The sequence below is a fragment of the Athene cunicularia genome, assembly GCF_003259725.1.
Source record: "Athene cunicularia isolate RWA chromosome 5 unlocalized genomic scaffold, athCun1 chr5_part3, whole genome shotgun sequence".
In the NCBI taxonomy this organism is placed as follows: Eukaryota; Metazoa; Chordata; class Aves; order Strigiformes; family Strigidae; genus Athene; species Athene cunicularia.
The window spans coordinates 4,422,852-4,441,657 of NW_020799103.1; the positions used below are offsets into that span (position 1 = coordinate 4,422,852).

An 18,806-nucleotide genomic window follows, 5' to 3' on the forward strand; every position below is an offset into this window, starting at 1 on the left:
TTATCAAAACATAAAAATACTCCAAACAGTAGTTTCATGGTCTTAAAGAATATATGTGATATCTGTCAGGCTGAGTTTAAAGGATTAAGGTGTAGAGAATCAAAGATAGCATAAGAGAGACATCATTGATTTATTGATTGCTTTGTAATTGTTGCAGATGAAAGTATTTGACATGGTTAGAATTTAGTAACAAGAATTATTAATGGTGTGAGGTGGATCAAAGAATTTAATTTTAGCAGCATTTAATGACTGATCAGTTTAAAGATTAACAAGGTGATTTGGTAGAATGTTATAATCAAAATGGTGACTAATTACAGATTTGAGAATTGCAAGATTCACGCTAACTTTCTACAAGGTATTCTAAATCAAAATATATGTAGATGTGTAAACACAAACACACACAGAAACAGCACGGAAATATTTGGATATCCAGTGAAATATATAGATATCCACACTTTTAAAAGCAAATGTGCGTATTCAAGCACTTAGGTAGATAGATAGGTGGATGGGAGACACTAGTCTATAGTCAAAATTCCCCTCTTTTCTGGTTTGGAGTAAATACTCATAATGCATTTGTATTCCTCAGAGTAATCATTGAGAAGTCTGCCTTCGCCCTGGCCTTGCATCAGCTTTGTGGGCAGATGGTCTTCAAACCTTGAGGAGTCTGTGCCCGAGAGGTGTCCTAGCTTGGGAGAGGTGCTGTGATGAGCCCACTGTGATCCAGGAGAGCTCAAAGGGTCTCACTTAATGTTGCTATTTATAGGGTCAAGATAACTGACTTTTGTCAGATTCTTTTTCATTTTAGCCCAACTAAGATGACAAAATACTCTGCTACCTTCTACCAGTTGCATAGGCCCATAACTTGCTAGGTCTTGAAGTTCTGGTATCGCCCGCTCTGGGCCATGACCCAAGTACAAATGTACTGGGCTGTCAGGAGGTGATTGATTGCTGTTACTGTTTCCAGATTGTAGGGGAGAGGGCAGGAGCCCTGTGTGCTAAGGGAGTGCCCTAATGCTCTGCTCCACTGCCATTACCAGTTCTTCCTGAGTTGGCATGTGGCCTGAGGGCAGCAAATCCTACCCAGCATCCAGCAGTCCAAGAGAGGGGGAGAGTTGCACCACCACAGTAATGCAACAATACAAGCATAGCAAGCCATTTTTTTTTTATTTCAGTAACAAGTACACAATTTCTATTTAAAAAGAAGATTAAATGCTGTTTTTTACTAAGGATTTGTCCCTGCTACCTACCTCTCCACTGAAATTTTTAATCTTTTTTAGACTGGCTTTGCTGTGGAAACTAATCAGCCTTCAGTTCATCTCAGGAGACAGATTCATAAGCTTGAGTTCTGTGCCCGTTTTTGGTGTGCTGAGTGGTAATCCAATTAGATTTCTACTTGCTAAATTTAAGCCTTACCAGTGTTACAACTGCTGAATAAACATCCTGACATATTTACCCGTTAGTTTGACCATTTTTACCTATTAGTTCCCAAATAGCTCTGTCTACATGAGGGAATTCAAATAGAACGTTTTGGTTAATTGTTTGGAAAAAGGTTTGATGCAGTGCAGCTCACTTTGTTACTGGTTTTCCAGTTGATTTAAATGGTCATACGTTTTCCTGAGCATACCATGCTGTTATCTTTGTCTTTACAGGGTCACTTCTTCAGCTCAATTTATTGGCAATGTAGACATCTTTACTTTCCTCTTTCCGAAGATGACGCAGTTCCTGCATATTATAAAAAAACTTCTGAAGTTTGTGTCGCAAACCTGAAAAAAGGACTAGAGCTCAACAGTAAGCTGTAGTTGTAAAAATAAATAAGTAGTTTCTGTAATATTTGACCCTGTGGTACCCTTACTAATGTGATGTATAAATCAGATTTTATCTTGATTCAACTGCTGGGGATACATAATGATCTCACCTTGAAAATAACCTAAACCGGTGTTCTGCTCACAGGAAAAAATAATATACTTTGAATTATAATCTAAACCTGTATCTTGCACGTTTACTTCCTTTTGTATCTTGTAATGAAGTGGTCTCCATCACAAAAAAAAATATTGTCTAACATCGAGGAAAAAAGTAATTAATCTATAGCTAGAAAACATATCAAAATTAACATAAGGTAAATTGCATTTCTTTCATGATATGGATATGAAAATGAATTCATCATCACTGTAATAATAACAACATGTAATGAAGTCATTTTTTTAACAGAATAATGTATTAGTTATAATTCAGTATTACAAATACAGATTTATGTATCTCCATTCAATATGTCAGCTTTAACAAATTTTATACACATCTGAAGCCACTATACAGTTTTCCAAATTAATCTGTAATATATGGCTTTTCTGCAGAAAACTACAAACCTAGTCCTTTGTCACAAAAGAGCTTGTTGTTGACTTCTGTAACATGCTAAAAAGGTGAGCAGCCTTATAATCTTAAACAGATGAAAGAAAATAGCATTTAATATGCTTTATTAAAATTTACTATTCTTAGGCTAATAGGAAAATCTGATAATGACTGGACAGCTTGTATACTCTAATGTTCCTTAATTAATTGCCAGATTATTGTTATCTGGTATGTCTCCTCTTCCAGATCTGTTCCATCCACATGGCATTGTTTTTGCAATTATATTGCCCTTGTGAGCCCTTTGTGGCATGATCCATCATTTTTCATTACACTTTCAGTGCCTGAGAGTTGGAGTAGGTTTTGAGCTGATCCTGTAATGTAAAATATTTTATTTCATTATTGTTCTTATTGCATGAAAATTTTTGAAAACTCCTTATTTGTATAAAGCTCATGTGTTCTATCATCTCAATTCATACATGTTGCGGTGGGCCTGGAGGGGGATCTAGTCGGACATTGGGGTGTTAGTCTAGAAATAAATATATCACAAAACCCAGTCCTTCTTGAGATTTGCAGCATCTAGTGGGTTATATAGAAACGGTCTGGACTATTACAAGATGGAAGGAAAAACTTGGAAAATGTGTATTATATAGAGGAGAGAGAGGAGTTGTTTTACTGGAGAAGATGACATTTTCCCATAGCAGAAAAGTTCACGTAGGATTTATGTATATGTGGAAATGTTTCTTTCTCAAAGAACAATCTAGCATATCTCTACTCTCTTAGGACCCCTATCTGGAGTGTTAGGGAATATATGAGCACATTTTCCTCTTGCATGTAAGGATGAAGTTTCCTCTGAATCCAAAAGGGGTTTTTGTCTCTTTTACTCTGAATACAGTAAAGATTCATGTTGCTGCCAAGGTACCATGTGAATTTTGGTATGAGTCTGTTTATAGCTATTGATGGACAAGTTCTTTTGTTATCCTTCCATTCAAGGTCTGATTCTTTGTTGCTCTGGCAGAAATTAGGGCTGGTGATTCTTGCATGCACACTTTCCTCCTTGACATAACTGCTCAATGTTTGTACACTTTTTTTTTTTTCTTCTCTAAGACTTTGCTCCTGAACGAGAATTCAAACCTTTTTTTTGATGTTACATAAGACAATATGCAAGACAATAAATGGTTAATCTGGAATAATTAATGCCAGCAAAAACCTTGATAGACTAGATTAAGAATCCTTGGTAAACACAGTGGCAGTTTAGTGATAGCTTAAGATCAAGACACAAAGATGTAGGAATCAAATGAATTTTAAAAAAATGTGGTACTTAATCAGCTAGTCATCATTAGGAACACATTCATATAATGATGAAATGCTTCTCTTTCATGTGTTTTGTTTGAACTGAGTATGTGTTTTGAAAGTGAAAATTCATAAAGCATGGGAAGTGAAACATCCCTAGCACATCTTCCTAGGCTTCCAATAAAACACAGCCTGTACTGCAACAAGAGTGGCTGTTAGAGAAGTGGAATTGCATGTGTCATTGTAGGCCTGTGCTTGCCCATGCTGGAAAAAATATTAATGTTACTACAAAAAATACATAGATAGTAAGTGCTTTCTTCCAATGCAATTTTTTGGGCTATATTATATATTAAAAAAAAATCTTATTTTTCTTTTTCTTCTAAAAACATGTATAGAGAACTTTGTTGGACAGTCAAGGTGTTGTAAACTCAGGAATCTTATTCCCCACAGGAATGATGTCTGTTCGGTTTTATGACTGCTGAATACAAACACAAAGATGAAGATATAATTTGGCTAAAATTGAGGTTTGAACCTGACAAATCATTAGCTACTTGAATCATAAATGATGAGCTATGTTCATGCAGTCTGCAATTAGTGCCAAATTAATCATTAAGCAAGGTTAAGAGAGCAATGAACTGGTTAAATCACATACCATCTGCTTCATGTGGTACACATCTAGGATTAGGACTCAGACCACCAGCCTTCACATCCTCTTCTCACACAGGGAGAGAGAAAATATGGTTTCTGATATGTTTTTAATACAGATTCTGTTCTTCCATTCCTGTCTGTAAGGGACCGATCCAAGAAAGTAATTTTGAAAGGCAGCCAGCTCCTCTTTTCAGAAGTGAATAAATGTTTGAGTAGTGTAATGGTCTGAGAAAATCACTGGAGTCTGCTCACTCTGTACCCCATGTGGTTTCTTCATGTTTTTTATTTGGGGGGAAAAAAAGAGGCTATTGTCCTTTAAATAGTTTGTGCTACATTGGATTATCCCATGTGGGGCACATTACAGAAACACAAAGATGGCTTGACCTGCAGGCCTTGGAAGCCAACACCCAGAGGTTGAAGAGGGTGAAGTACTTTCCTCAATTTGTAATTTTATTTAAGCTGTAAACACCTTCACAGCTCTGTTTGCCTTTTAGTTCACAGAAACATTTCAGTGTATTCAGACTTTAGTAGCTTGGTTTTCCAAGGTTGGAAACTAAGGAGAATTGTTAGTATCATTTTGTTCTGTGTCCTCACAGTCATAAACTACGACTGGGCTAGAGTCCAAGTCCTGTTCATGTTCCTGTTGTACTTCATGTCTTAAGCTCCCTGTGATCAGTAACTAAACCAGGTGAATGGCTCCAGGTCGGGTGCTGCCATACTACGTGAAAGATAAACTTTCTGACTGAGACATAGGTCTGTGGTGTTACAGCTTCCTGTATGACTGCAGAAAGCCCCTCAGCTTCTCTGTAAGGGAATTCCCTCACTATGAGGTGAGGTTCACTAGGACACCTGAACCTCAGAGGAATGTTGTAATAACAACTACTTGCAGATTTTTGAGGTGATAATATATTACAGCAACAGATGCCCTGTAAGTAACTAAAAGAGTGACCCTATGAACGCTGTACCATCCAAGTCGTTTGATGCATACAGTTCTTATGTTCAACATAATGATATTTTAACTTTTGATGGGATAACTATTAAACTTTATTACCTCACTCTAACTTCAGTTCACCTGCAAGGAGTGGCTTCATCAAGCAAACTGCAAATAGCGGAGGAAGAAAGTGGATAAGAGAAATATGAATGAGGAGCGATATATATATATATATATATATATGACAAGAACACAATTGAAAGCCTAGAATGAGTGCAGTTTTGGTAAGATCCTAAAGCAAACTTCCAACCAAATCAACTAAAATAAACAGGTATCAGTATGATACATTCCTGCATTTTGAAAACTAAGTTCTTAAGAAAAATGAGTAGGAAGATTTTACAGTGAAAAGCTAATTCGATCCTGAAAAAATGCCTTTAGGAACTGTTTCACAGAAAGACTGTTTTGTTAGTTTGACTTTCTGTCTAGCAGTTGAGGCTGCTTAATGAAAGCACTTTAATTTGTAGGAATTATGTTTATCCTAACTTTGTGGACTCATATGCTGCTCTGCCAGATACCTGGGTGGATTTTTTTTTGGCATTATAGCACAGTATTCTTGGTAATTGGAAAAATAGTGAAAGAGGATTTCTATAATAATCACTTTACAGAACACTTTTCAAATCTACTTAGACTGTTTTGGTCTGAGTCTTGCATTTATGATTTGCTAAAAATCCTTAAGCCAACAGTGGGAGTTTTGATGAAAGAACCAAGTTCTGGTTCTTTCAGCAGCTTTGTAAAATGTAAAATCGGAATGAGAATCTGGATAAAAATAATATCCCCGGTCCTTCTGTCATTACATGAGGAAGCTCCAATCTCTCTTTCAATCCTGTTTCTGTCCATAGTATGCTGCCTAAGATCTTTTAAAGAGTAAAATAAGTAAGATTTTTAGAGATACTATTAATGTTGCTGTAACAGTTATCTTTGGACGGGTTGATTTAAAGTAAGATGTGCTTCCTGTAGCCCTAGCTAAGTCATAATGTTGCCTTACGATTGTGCTTGTGTTGATTATAACTGGATTGCCAACTGCTGCCAGGTTGTACTAAGTGCATCACTAAAAAACAGATTTCTGTTAATTTACTCTTGTACTTGGCTCAGACTCAGAATTTCTGTGAAGTTCTTGTTTTCTCCAGTCATACTTGGCCCATACAGAGTTTCTCATGTCATGCATACAGAGTTGTCCATAGTATTTCCTCCCCCCTGCTGAATACATCATCTTTGGAGTCACTGCTCTCTCTCTTTTTGTACTGATTAATTCTCCACAGTCAATCTGTATTTTTATTCCCTGTGTTCATGACCACAGTTGGAATTTATTTCTGTGACACCTTGATCCGGGATTTCTCTTAAGAGATTCAACACATCATTGCTTTACTCCTCTCGCTGTTTGTTTCTGTACATCGGGAAATGCTCATATTTTCTTCAAGACTTTCTATAATACTGCATCTTGTTCTTCTAAAACTGTACAGGATCTGCTCTCCCAGTGAACCTTTTTTTTTTTTTTTATTCCTTATTTTACTTTCAAGATCCTATCTCAGCACATATGTCTTTTTATGATCTCTATGGATCTGTGAATTAGTCTCATAAATAGCAAGTGAACTATAAGAAGATAACATAGCCCCAAGCTAGAAGAGGAAAACAAAACACCAAAGCAATGAAGTATCATTGTGGATACAGTGTGATAGGGGCTGAAATTGAAAAAGCATCAACTCCAATGTACAAAATACTGTTTGCACATTAAAGTTTGCAGGGACAATTAACGTATTTTATTAGATTGGGGAATGGTTGGAAAGTGAGACAGAGGCATATAAACTCTTACATAGGCATATTTTTTAAAAACCTTCCCATTTTCTTTTGGATATGGTCCAATTATTTTGTCTAATACTACCTCACCGTTATAAATCTTGCCTTACTGACATCCTTAGATTACCATATAAATGCTGTAGCAGACACCACTACAACAGAATACTGTCAACATGTGAGAAATCTCTAATAAAAATCAATTCGTAAATCAATTTTATCCAAGAGATGTGGAGAAGGAATCAAATCCTGGGCTAAAAAAAGAGGTGCTAGACTGTAGGCACTTGACAGACTGCACTGGGGAGGAGTCACCCTTTGTACATTTTGGCAACAAAATTGTCACTTGTGTCTTCACCAGGAAAAGGGCTGTGCCCTCCATTTATGTAAACGTGCAAGTTAATGTGGAACAAAAGCCAACTGTGCAGTGCCCTGGAAGTTCTACCACCTGCTCTGTATGAGACACAATGCAGACCCCCTAAATGGGGTGTGGTTTTATGGTTGGCCGTTTCTGCTGAGGGCAGAATAAGCAGGAGGGAGCCAGATGCTTCCATGAATGAACTGTGCTGTGAAGCTAAAGCTGTTAAGTGAGTCAGCAAGTCACACATACTAAAACATACCTGTCAGAAGTGCTATCTTTGAGCAACTGAACTTTGTAGCTAAGGAAGACAAATCTGCGAGTCCTTTGAGAAATGAAGCCCTAGGAATGTCTGTCTTTGAACATTTGTAAGAGTGCTCTGATGTCCGAGTTGTTTATTACCCAAAGCGAAGCCAAAATGTGAATCAAGAGGACAGACTCACAATGTTGAATGCAAGAGGAAAACAAAATATTTCTTTAATTCAGGAATTATGCTGATGTTTACTGTGAATACTTAGAATTTCTTTTTTCAAGTGCCTTGCTATATAAGTAGGCAAGACTGCTGTTTCCATTGGTAGGAGTCACCTTTTTTCATTCAGGAGTGACTTCCACTTCTCCCATCAGAGTTTAAAGCAGCCCTAGTGCAGCTTAATGTGACGCATTTAAAGCGTATCTGTTCCTTAACTTCATGAAAATAATATCCATCCTGTAAAAAAATATATGCTGTTACCATTCCTAGTAGTCCTACTTAATGAGAGCATTAATTAAAAGCATCCACTTCTTACAAATCTATTGTGAATGTCATGCCTTATAGTACATCCACAATGTCTTTTATCCTTGAGTTGTTTCTGATTATGATCTCACTTCTTGTTGTTCTTTAGGAGGTTTCAAAGACAGCTGGCATTGTCACCAAGAGGAGAAATCTACAGTTTCATTGAAGTAGTTGATCATTTTCTGTTTGCTTGTCCTAGCTTGTATTGCTGGTTTTGTTACCCTGCCATGCTGGTTTCAAAGAGTTATAATACAGTTTCTTAGGAAAAGTCTTGAAGCTTTGGCATGTTTTCACTGTGGCATTTCAGTCTTTTTGTCTTAGCCTATACGTCTGTATTTTTCTTCCTCGTGAGCTGCTGTTTGGTGCAGTAAAAGCATTCTGCAGATATAACTGATCTCAAGGGTATCTTTTGGGTGAGGGTGAATTGTATCAGATAAATATTTCAACTGTCTTTATCTGCTTTTGTTAGTATGGAGATAGCTATTTGTAGTTATTTTTCGCTGAGGTCCATTGAAATGTCAAAGGTGTGTGAAACATCTTCTTATGACTTATGCTATATAAGTTCACCATAAACAATTGGAAAAAATTGAAAACTGATTTGGTGTTATTCTTTGCTTGAATGTGATACTTGACTATTGTACTGCTTAGTTAAGCTGCTTGACAAGAGAGGGTAATAGCATCCTTGATGATTGAAAAAAAAACAAATGTTACCTGAGCTCATCATTACTTGTCAATTCTTTGCAAAAATGATGCTATCAAAGAGGCCACAGGAGTAAAACTTGAAATTTCCAGTGTTGCCCATATATTGAATGAGGCATTGTAGAACTGTGGGTATGGGTAATATGAAATTAAGATTTGTCATTTAAAAAAGTTTTATGAGGAGGCTGACCTAAAGAGAAGGCTTGCTGTAACTGAGCAAAAATATGAGGGTGACAGGTAAGAATGGAAGGAGACCAACTGTTACAGACTTTATATCCATAGGAAATGCAACTAATTGCTTCAGTAAGATCCATGTCTGTTGAACTGATGTGTAGAAAGTGCTGAAATGCCACAAATAAAATGTGTAAATCTCAGTAAAATGAATTAAGGGATGGCATAAATATATTTTAAAGATTAGCTTTCTTGTCACCTGTAAACACAAATCGGCCTATTTATCTGTATAGTGGGTCTTTAGTTTGTCAGCATCTTGATTGCTATAGTCAGAATATAATTGCTACTCTGTGAACTTTGCAATTATCTACTTTGTTCATTTGGGTATTTTAAGAAGGAAAGATGATATGAAAACCAATTATGATTTCCCTAGATAATGGACATTTTTATACCAGATTTTTTTTGTACTAGTTTGAAAGAGCGTGTTGTTTATATAAAGAAAGTTCCAGAACTCCAAAAAACACCTGATTTGTCAGGCATTTACTCAAATGTAAAATAACATTCATTGAGAACTCCCACTCTGCTGAAACAAGACTTTATAAATTACCCTATAAAGCTGGTAATTGCTCATTTTTCTCTTGTCTTAGCTAAAGATAGGTAATGAACTCTTACATGTGCAAGTAATGAGAAAAGTTGTTTCCTTTATTTGTGGATTAAACCGGGGATTTGTTTTGACTGTATTCAGAGGAAACTATTATCAGGATCTACTCACTCTCCAATAATTAAAATGCTAATTCCTAATGTTAGATATGCCATATCTATACTGGGCTACTTTTTAATCACCTTCAGATTGATTTTCAGCTAACCTTTGTCTTTCCTTTTGCCACTGCCAACAAGAGCAATATGCAAATAAAGAATTTAAGGTATGTTTCACAAGGAATTTGTATTGTTTTGTTTTTCAATCACAGTTGGAATTCATGCCATATGTGTAAAAAGGAAGTAAAGATGATTTAAGGCATGATGTCTTTTTCTGAATAACATTTTCCCTCCCACAGGTGATTCAGATACCATGTTCTGTCATTTAATAACTCCATGGATGCACAAAGGAAACCCTCAGAGAACTGTGAGTTTGGTGGCATATGCCACTGCAAATGTGTGTCTGTATAACTGCCCATACACGGGCACCAGAAAGGTATCAGCTCCACTTTGCATTTCTTAAATTAGTTAAACATTTTTTGTACATAAATCACTTTGTACTAACTAGGTCTGAGTGTAGAATTCAGCTCCTAGTATAATGAGCACACATTTACATCATCCAGATGCCTTTGCTTACACTGCATTATTTAATGTAATCCAACTACTTTGTCAGAACAACCATTGTAGGTCATTCTTAACACTTTCCATTTGACAATTCCTGGCAGTGGTTAAATTGCTAAATTTCATGGGTTTGATAAATATTTGTATTGATAAATAATGCATATCTTTACATTTGAATTTGAATTATGAAGAGACCTCAAAGATCAAGCCAAACTTTGTAGTTTGTGGTTTTGTAATTAGTGTTGTTCACTTGGCTCCTTCCTAACCTGGAAAAGAAATTTTCTTTAAAATTGAGCTTGGATTTGAAGTGGATGAATCTGGGCTGGTTTTGAGGTCACAGTGTTAAACACTCTCAAAGTGAAATGATTCAGGAATAAAGTAGCTTTGGTTTTTTACTTAATTTCAGTACTATCAGCAATGACAGCATCTCTTAGTGCAGTTCTCTTACTGAAGTGCTAAAGGAGTTTTGCAAGCATATTATTATTCACCATAGGATACCTGAAATAATAGCAGAACCTTCTCTCCTACCAGGTCAGCACAGAGAAATAATAGTGCCCAGAAACGTAACTTTTTGCTTTTCATGCTGCTTGACTATGGATAAATAGAGAACCTTGGTCTCCAGAGCACCCTCAGCAGCACTACATTCATTCTCACATACTTAATCTCTGATTTAGGGAAAGTGTCTGGAGAAACTCAGCATTCTTTATTTTCCTTCAGGAAAGGGAAAAATGGAAATTTTACTTTCTAATATTTCCCCAGAATATCTGAAGGTGACTGCCTGAAGTGTGCATGGCAGAGAGGATGACACAAGCCTGTCCCAGTAAAAGATGCACTAGATTTTCATATATTAGTTCTCTTGGCTTTTGCCTTCTTAAAACTCCTTGAGAACATTCCTGAACATGAGTTTGCCTTGTAAAGGTCATTTTAATCAGAAGGGAGTCTATTTCTGTAAGTACTATTTATTTATTTATTTATTTAATAACTATAGTGATCTAAAATTATTTTACGTAAGAGAGTGCATGTTCAACAGATTAGGACAGTAGCTTGACAACACAGCCAACAGACCATGATTTGGTTGTTGTTTAGGGAATAGGTTCAGTCTGGCTTCAAGTTATTATTTTTGCTTGTGGAAACTGCTGTATTGTTAGTCTGGTGGCTGTGTGCAATATTCATTGACTAATACATTTCATAGTATGATGAGAATGTGGCGCAGAGAAGTAGGGCGAATATTCACAGCACAGTTAGTGCAGAGGATGCTTTCACAACTGACACATCAACAATCCCTTGTGTGAAGGACTATGTTCATAAGAGTGTTGTTAAGTACTGAGAGTCAAGTAAGGAGATCTAAGAGCCTAGGTAGATTAGGCCCTTTCAGTTAGTACAGAGGGATTTATAGCTCATCTTGAGCTCATCAGAAACCTCACCAAATTCTTCAGCATTAGTCAATGGATTCAGAGAATTATGTTGACAAAAATGAAAGTTCATTTTCAATTTGATTCCTGTTGGATTCAGATGGGAGCTAGATGTCTAATAGCTTTATGTGCCATTTATTCAGGGCCACATGGGGAATGTGATAAGGTGTTCCTAAATAAATTATATACTTAGCTCTGTTTCCCACAGAGCAAGTTTTCTGCTGGCCACTAAAGGTTCCAGTTCCAACTAATTAGCTACCCAGGCCTAATCCTGAACAATTTGTTGAAGCTTTTGACTTCAATATAGAAAAGAAATTAATTTGTGTTAGACTGGACCCTTAGATCAACTTAAGTCTCTGAGTTTAGCAACACAGTAAGATTTTCAACCTTGGGCTTCCACGCTGAGGTTAACATTTGGGTTGGAATTTCCACATTCTGCCACTGAATTCTGATATAGGTATAGTGCCAAATTTTTAAAACAGCTAAGTTTAATTCAGCTTTCAGGATCTCATATGAATGATAATTGTGTTCATCAAGTACAACTGGTACAACAAGTTTTTGGTGTCCATGTGAAAACTGCTGCCCCTGTTTGTGTTCAGCAATAGTTAAGCAATGCCCAGAGGCACTTAATAACACGATGAGAGTTCCTGCACTTTTGCACAGATATGAGGAAATTTGCTATAATAACCTGCAGCCGAGAACCACAAGTTTTCTCTAAATCTAGGGTTTGATAAGGAGTTCTTCACTGACCTGGCATAAGAATAGGGTAGAAATGAGCTAATTTTAACTAGGGATTTTTCAGGAATTACTCTGTTCCTAGTGTACAAAAGAACATCAGCTCGCTACAGATTATATCTGATCTGTAGATGCAAAGTATTTATTTGAACTGCGGGGATGAGGTGCCACTTTTGGGACCTCGGTGTTGGGCTGTACCAATGAGGCTATGACAATTAATATCTTACAGCTTTACCTGCCCTGATGCTTAAACAGAGAAAGGGTGCTTCTCGTTGGAACTCCTCTCACCGGGTTGTGATAGCTTTGCATGAACATGAGGAGAAACACTGGGAGGGCAATATGTGGTTTCCAGGACACTATTTCCTCTGTTCTCTGAAGGAAAGACAACAGGCTGGATGCTTCATTCAACAGGTTAGATCTGATGTGCAGCATTTATTATTTTACTGTGTTAATTGTACCTTAGCTCTCCCAAACATTACTGTAAATGATCCTTAATGTCCTGAAATGCAGGACTCCTTCAAAAGGATAATTTCCAAAGTATTTTTAGTATCTCCATATACACAACAGTATCAAAGCAATTTTTATATTATTAGAGCTATTTTTATATTGCCCTTGTGATATCTATTTTCATTTCTTGATTTCTAGCTAGTCCCTGGCCCTCAGACCAATTTCCTTTTCAATGGCAACCTTCTAGAAAGGGCATTTCTATTCTAGAAAGGTTTTCCTCAGTAAATATCATGCTGACAACAACAACAAAAATGAATGTTTACCTCACACCAATAAAAAGGTTATCACAGGATTCTTTCTACACTGCTTACTCGTTCAAAACTAGATGCAAGAATTTTATTGATAATCTCAAGAATTTCTTTTTCTCCAGCCTTGTATAGTAATAACTGTTGTTGCACCGTGCCAAGGTTGGTTAATTCTGCATGTTTATTCAAGCTGGGAACATTTTTTTCTGTTAACTTTCTGCTTAATTCGCCCCTAAGATCATACAACAATAGCTTGGAAATAAAGAGGTTTAATGAACTTTTACAAGTATATAATTTATTTGGGAACAGTTTGTTTTATAATCTTTCCCATGTGGATCAGTACACATGGCACTTAAAACTTCTAGGCATCTACCTCCCATGTGAATCTCATCTTGAAGCCATTAGGAATGAAGTTGAATAGATTCTTATTTTCGTCAACATAGTTTCCTTATTACAAATTGCTTACGTTTTCTCTGATATGCAAGGTTATAAAGATTGGTTAATGACTCCCATGTATTTTTCCAGGATTTCTGTTTGCATGCTTGTGGAGAAGAGTGGAATCAAAATTTTTGCCTCATATCTGAATACTATAATGTAGTTCTTGTACATGTCATGATCTCAGATTTATCAGAATCAGTCACCTCTTAAAACATGGAGCAATTTTCTGTATCCTTAGCATGGCAGGAGGAAAATGACCCTTTAGTGCAGTGGTGGCATGAAAGCATTCTCTCACACCTCAAAAGGTCAAAAGAAAATGGCTGTGTTCCTTTCTTGGTCTGCTTTGTGGGAAGAGTATGAAGTCTGATTGCTGCTTCTCTCTTCACCAGTCTCATCGTGGTGACGATCCAGGTTCTTTTGTATTGTCAGAAGGGTAACAAGATGTTGCCAGAGCAGATTATTCTGATTTTGACCCAAAGGTTCATCTGGAAGCTATAGAGGAATGCCATCAAATTATGAACCAAGACCGTTATCTGTGAAACATGTACCGTCTGTAGTTATAGGTCAGAATCTTTAGTAGGAATTGTTCCAGTCCAGTAAATTTAGATTTCCCATCTAATTTAAGTGTAATGATGTACATGGAGCCTGCTGGTAAAATTTGGAGCATTCCAGATACAATGGTGTATCGACTATTTTTAGGTTGATTCCGCAGTTCCTTCATGCACATGTATGCCATTCATGCTAACTTCATAAATGAGAGTTATAAAATTATATTTATTAGTACATGAGCAACATCTATCTGTCAAAAGCCTTGAGTTCATAGAAATACCATTTTTTACCTATAAAGATATATGTGAGGTATTTTTGTTGCCATATTTGAACATCTAAAATTTCTTTCTTTACATGCTGCTTCATGTAACAGTTTGCTGCTCTATGTTCCTGGAGCATGAGATACTTGAAATTCTAGCAAATAAGTCTTCATGATTTTAGCAGTAATGGTTTTGAGATCTTGTCCTGCAGGTGTTCCTTTCCAGTCATTCTGCAAGTCATGGTTAGCTTAGTGCAAAGCTACATTAATTATTAGCCCACTACCTAATTTTCCTCCAGAGTATTCCTGATAAAATCCTAGTGAGGAATTAGCCTGCCACGCCTTCATAATATTATCTGATCTAGACAAATATATATGCAAGTCAGAATTTAGCACCTGATATTTTCAGGTGTTATAATTATTGCATTTACTGTTAGGGTAGTTTGAAAATTGCATATTCAGAATAATACACTGATTCTTGAATACAGAAATAGAGCAAATCCAGTGACATAGTAATTTAAGTAATATGGTGAATATAACTCCTTTCCTTCATGAGTTAATTACAATAACAGTATGCAAACTGGAGATCCACACTGCTTGCTACTACGTGGCATATCTGTAAGAAGAAGCATTGCCTGATCCAAGTTTTTCTATTCTAAATAAAACCAAATTATTAGGGCATGGAAAAAAAAAAAAAGGTGGGAAATAATCCTTATTATACTGAAAAAGGGAGGTCAGTATTAAGAATGATGTGGTCATGGGAATCTTGGAAATCTGGGGTAGGATCAAATTATAAACAAGGTATCTCCATTGTCACACAGTTCCTTATTTAGAGTCTTTCTCTCCATATTATCCTTTTTTTTTTTTTTTTTCCTATTGTTGATTTCAAGAATAACCCTGATATGAATCCCTGACTGCCCAGAATGAATGGAGGAAGATTCAAGTTCAAAAATAAACCATACATGGTATTTTTATCCTAGTTTCTGAGTAGGTTCATATTTCAGTACAAGAAATTATTCTCCAAATATAAATATCATCAGTGTTCTTACTGTTCTTCATCCTAAGCGCAGTGGTAAATGGCAGTGGTTGTGCATACTTTCCCAAGAAAGTATAAAAGGCCTGCTGTTCTCTGGAGCATCAGGTTCCTCGGATTAGCCTGGTGCAGTACAGTAATGAACAGATATGCTATTCAGATACGTTGTGTATAAGAACTGGCTGAGGCTAAGCTGTATTTTATTCTGCTAAGGACCTCATTAAGTGGTGCCAGTCATATCCAAAAGAAGAGTACTTGAGCCAGATTCTTTGACAAGGGTGTCTTACTGAGCCTGGTCAGTAAAATATGAATAAAATATGAACTCTCTGAAGTGATCTAAACGCTGGGAGACAAAACCTAGTTGTGGAGGCAAGAATTCATTGATGCCTTGGTACCTAAGGGTCTGTAATCAACGGAGAACAGTAGAGGGGGAAGGAAATATGTGTTCTGAACCATGTTTGGTATGATACAGTAACCATAGTCTTTTTACTTGATTTTCCTGAGTGCCCACTGCTGCAACATTTTACTTGTTTTGGAAAGAGATCTTACAGGAAGTTGGTTGAGTTTTGTGGAAAGGCTGATAGATAGAAATGATAGTGAAGCAAGCATAGGAAGGAGCAGAAGAGTAAAAAGAGAAGACTAAAAGGGAAATAGAACAATCTGTGGTGTAAAGTGCCTGCCATAAGTACTGAGCTGTAGTGCAGTCTTACTCGTTGCACAAACTCCTGATTACAGGAGGAAAATGAGTGTTAGGCTGAGGTCAAAATTTTCCAGTGTGAATTGCAGCAATTAGGGGATAGCATAAATTAATACTGGGCATAGCAACATCAGTTAGTTTTTTTAAATCCCATGTTCCCTTTGCATGAAAATGTATTATATTGTTGTGTATTTTTTCTGGCACTGTGTACATAGATAAGCAATAATGATCCATATTTCTCCTCTACATCACTGTAAAATGGAACAAATCTGTATGATAGCATACCCTACAGATCCTTTGCTATGCTGTAATAGTTTTAATACAGTACTATTGAAGATAATGACATGTATGTATTCTCTCTTTGTTCTACCAATAATAGTATCCCTTATGAATATGAAGGAACAGAGGGAATGTAATATCTTTTAAATAAAAATTGCTCTTTTAATACTATGAAAATACAAAGCTGAATGAAATGAGTCACAGTATTCATCTGTAAATACTTAAAGCTTGTTTTTTGCTTTTAAATCAGTTAAAAATTGGATCAGGTAAGACCTCTGAGTGAGATTGAATTGCATATAGTTACGTGATCCCTATCACATTTGAATGGATTTAAAAAAAGGTACAACAAAGCTATTCTGCTTCTCGCATTATCAGTGTTGTGTATTATGTGTGTATCCCCGCATACATCACAGTTTATTTGTCTTTGCTCAAGAATATGCTTTAGTTATTAAAAAAGAAAATAATAATAATGATCAGAAAGGCATACCAAAGTCATTGGTCTGTTTTGAATTGTCTTATATTCAGATATCTACCAAATTTTTCAGTTTAACAGTCACATGAGATAATGACAAGAAAATGCATCTGAAACTGGAAGAAAGATTTTCTTTTTGGTCCCAAGCCCTTGAAACATCTCAAAAAGAAATTTAAAAAGCATTCAGGTCTTACTGATAAAAAGCAACACAACACTTCTTAGAGAATGAAGTGACTGAATTTTGGAAAATTCCCCTATAATTAAATTTTACTGAAGTAAGAATAAGTCTAGGTGTTTCTAATAATTCAAAAGGCATACCTGTGATCTGTCTTCTATTTTTACAGCATTGTTCATGTCCTTGTGATTAAACAATCACAGGGGGCTGATCCCTGTCTTTGATATGGTCTTGTGCCAAGTTGCAGAAGAATCTACATTTTGGTATTCTAAATGAATTTGTAGAATGCTTTTGAATTGCATCTAGGAGCATCAGAATTTTGGACTGCTCTTGTGATGACACCACTTTGTATTTTAACGGCATTTGGGATGACATTAGGCATTTCTATACATCTTTAGCTTTATATTGACTATAGAACTTGAAGAATTGTGATTGATGAAAAATTGGTTAGATATAGCTGCCATTTATACATTTCACAGTACTTTTGGCAAGGTCTTTATGAACTGATTTGATGCCTGGCATTCAATATGTTTATCTGGTTGATCCTTCATTCTCCCTTATATAGTCATATGTTACCTACTGAAATGAATGGAATTAAGAATATGAACACTAATTGATGTAGGCAGGAGAGACAGAGAGGTAACATGGATCATCTGGGTTGTGCCTCTGGGGATCTGGGTGGGAATAGACACCAGGCTCTCTTGGTTTCTCTAGACTGTGAAGAAGGCGTGGACCTAGGCAATGAAAAAAAAGCCTAACTTGCTGCACGTGTTGAATTTCCCTCCAGTTGCAAAACCCTTGAGGCAAAGTGTCTGGAGTGAGTGCTGCTCTTGATTTGTCCTTGCTATGATCCTATCTACAGGGCTCTAAAGCACCAAAATCCTTCTCTTTTTCCAGGTAAAGTAGGAGTGCCTACAGTTAGATTTTGTTGAGGTGGTAGAATTGTAGCGGTGATGTCAACTATAGCCAAGCTGCTTTTTCATGGTGCTCATTTACAGAGTGGAATCAGTCAGTGTGGGTTTTCTGGGTGCAGAAGGAATCTCCAGTCTGTACGTCGCTTGTGTTAACAGACAGTGGGCAGAAGGAGCAAAGATTTGACATCTTTGGCAGAGGTGTTAAAACTCTTATTTTAGGTCTGATCTGCCAAATGCACCCTGTTCATGAACTAAGACTTACTTTTCCATGTAGGTATAGAATTAGGATTAAAAGTTAACTGGGCTTCATTTGCAAGAGCCGTGCAGCTGGCAGGCTGTGTGCTGGCCTGGGTGGGCAGGAGCAGGGGGAATTATTTTCTGGTTTGCTTGTACCGCTGGAGGGTTTGGGGCGAACGAAGCAGCAGGGTGGAGGTGGGGGCAGCTTTTCCCTCTTTCTGGGAAACTTCATCTGCGCTTAGTTTGGAAATTCCCCGAGCCACCTCAACAATGTATTTTTCTTCCTTAAAAGAACCCCCAGAGCAAACAGAAGTCAGGGCTAGTAGCATTGCTTTGAGCACAAAGGTCTGTTACCCAGCCTGTGCATTATTCAGCATTGGAATATTCGTGTCAATAATTAATACGTTAATAGGAAAAAGGCGGTAGCCCGGGGCGCGGAGGGGGGCAGGAGCGGTGCCGGGGCGCGGGGCGCAG

At 36.9% G+C, this 18,806-nt stretch overlaps 1 protein-coding gene across 1 annotated transcript in view; it reads left to right on the top strand.

Annotated features, from left to right (window-relative positions):
• The first annotated feature begins 10,135 nt into the window (after positions 1-10,135).
• Positions 10,136-18,806, top strand: part of KCNA4 (potassium voltage-gated channel subfamily A member 4) — a 16,231-nt gene continuing 7,560 nt past the window's right edge. The window contains exon 1 of the mRNA XM_026850882.1: positions 10,136-10,186. The gene's annotated coding sequence lies outside the window, so the exon portion shown is untranslated. The remainder of the gene's footprint in view (positions 10,187-18,806) is intronic.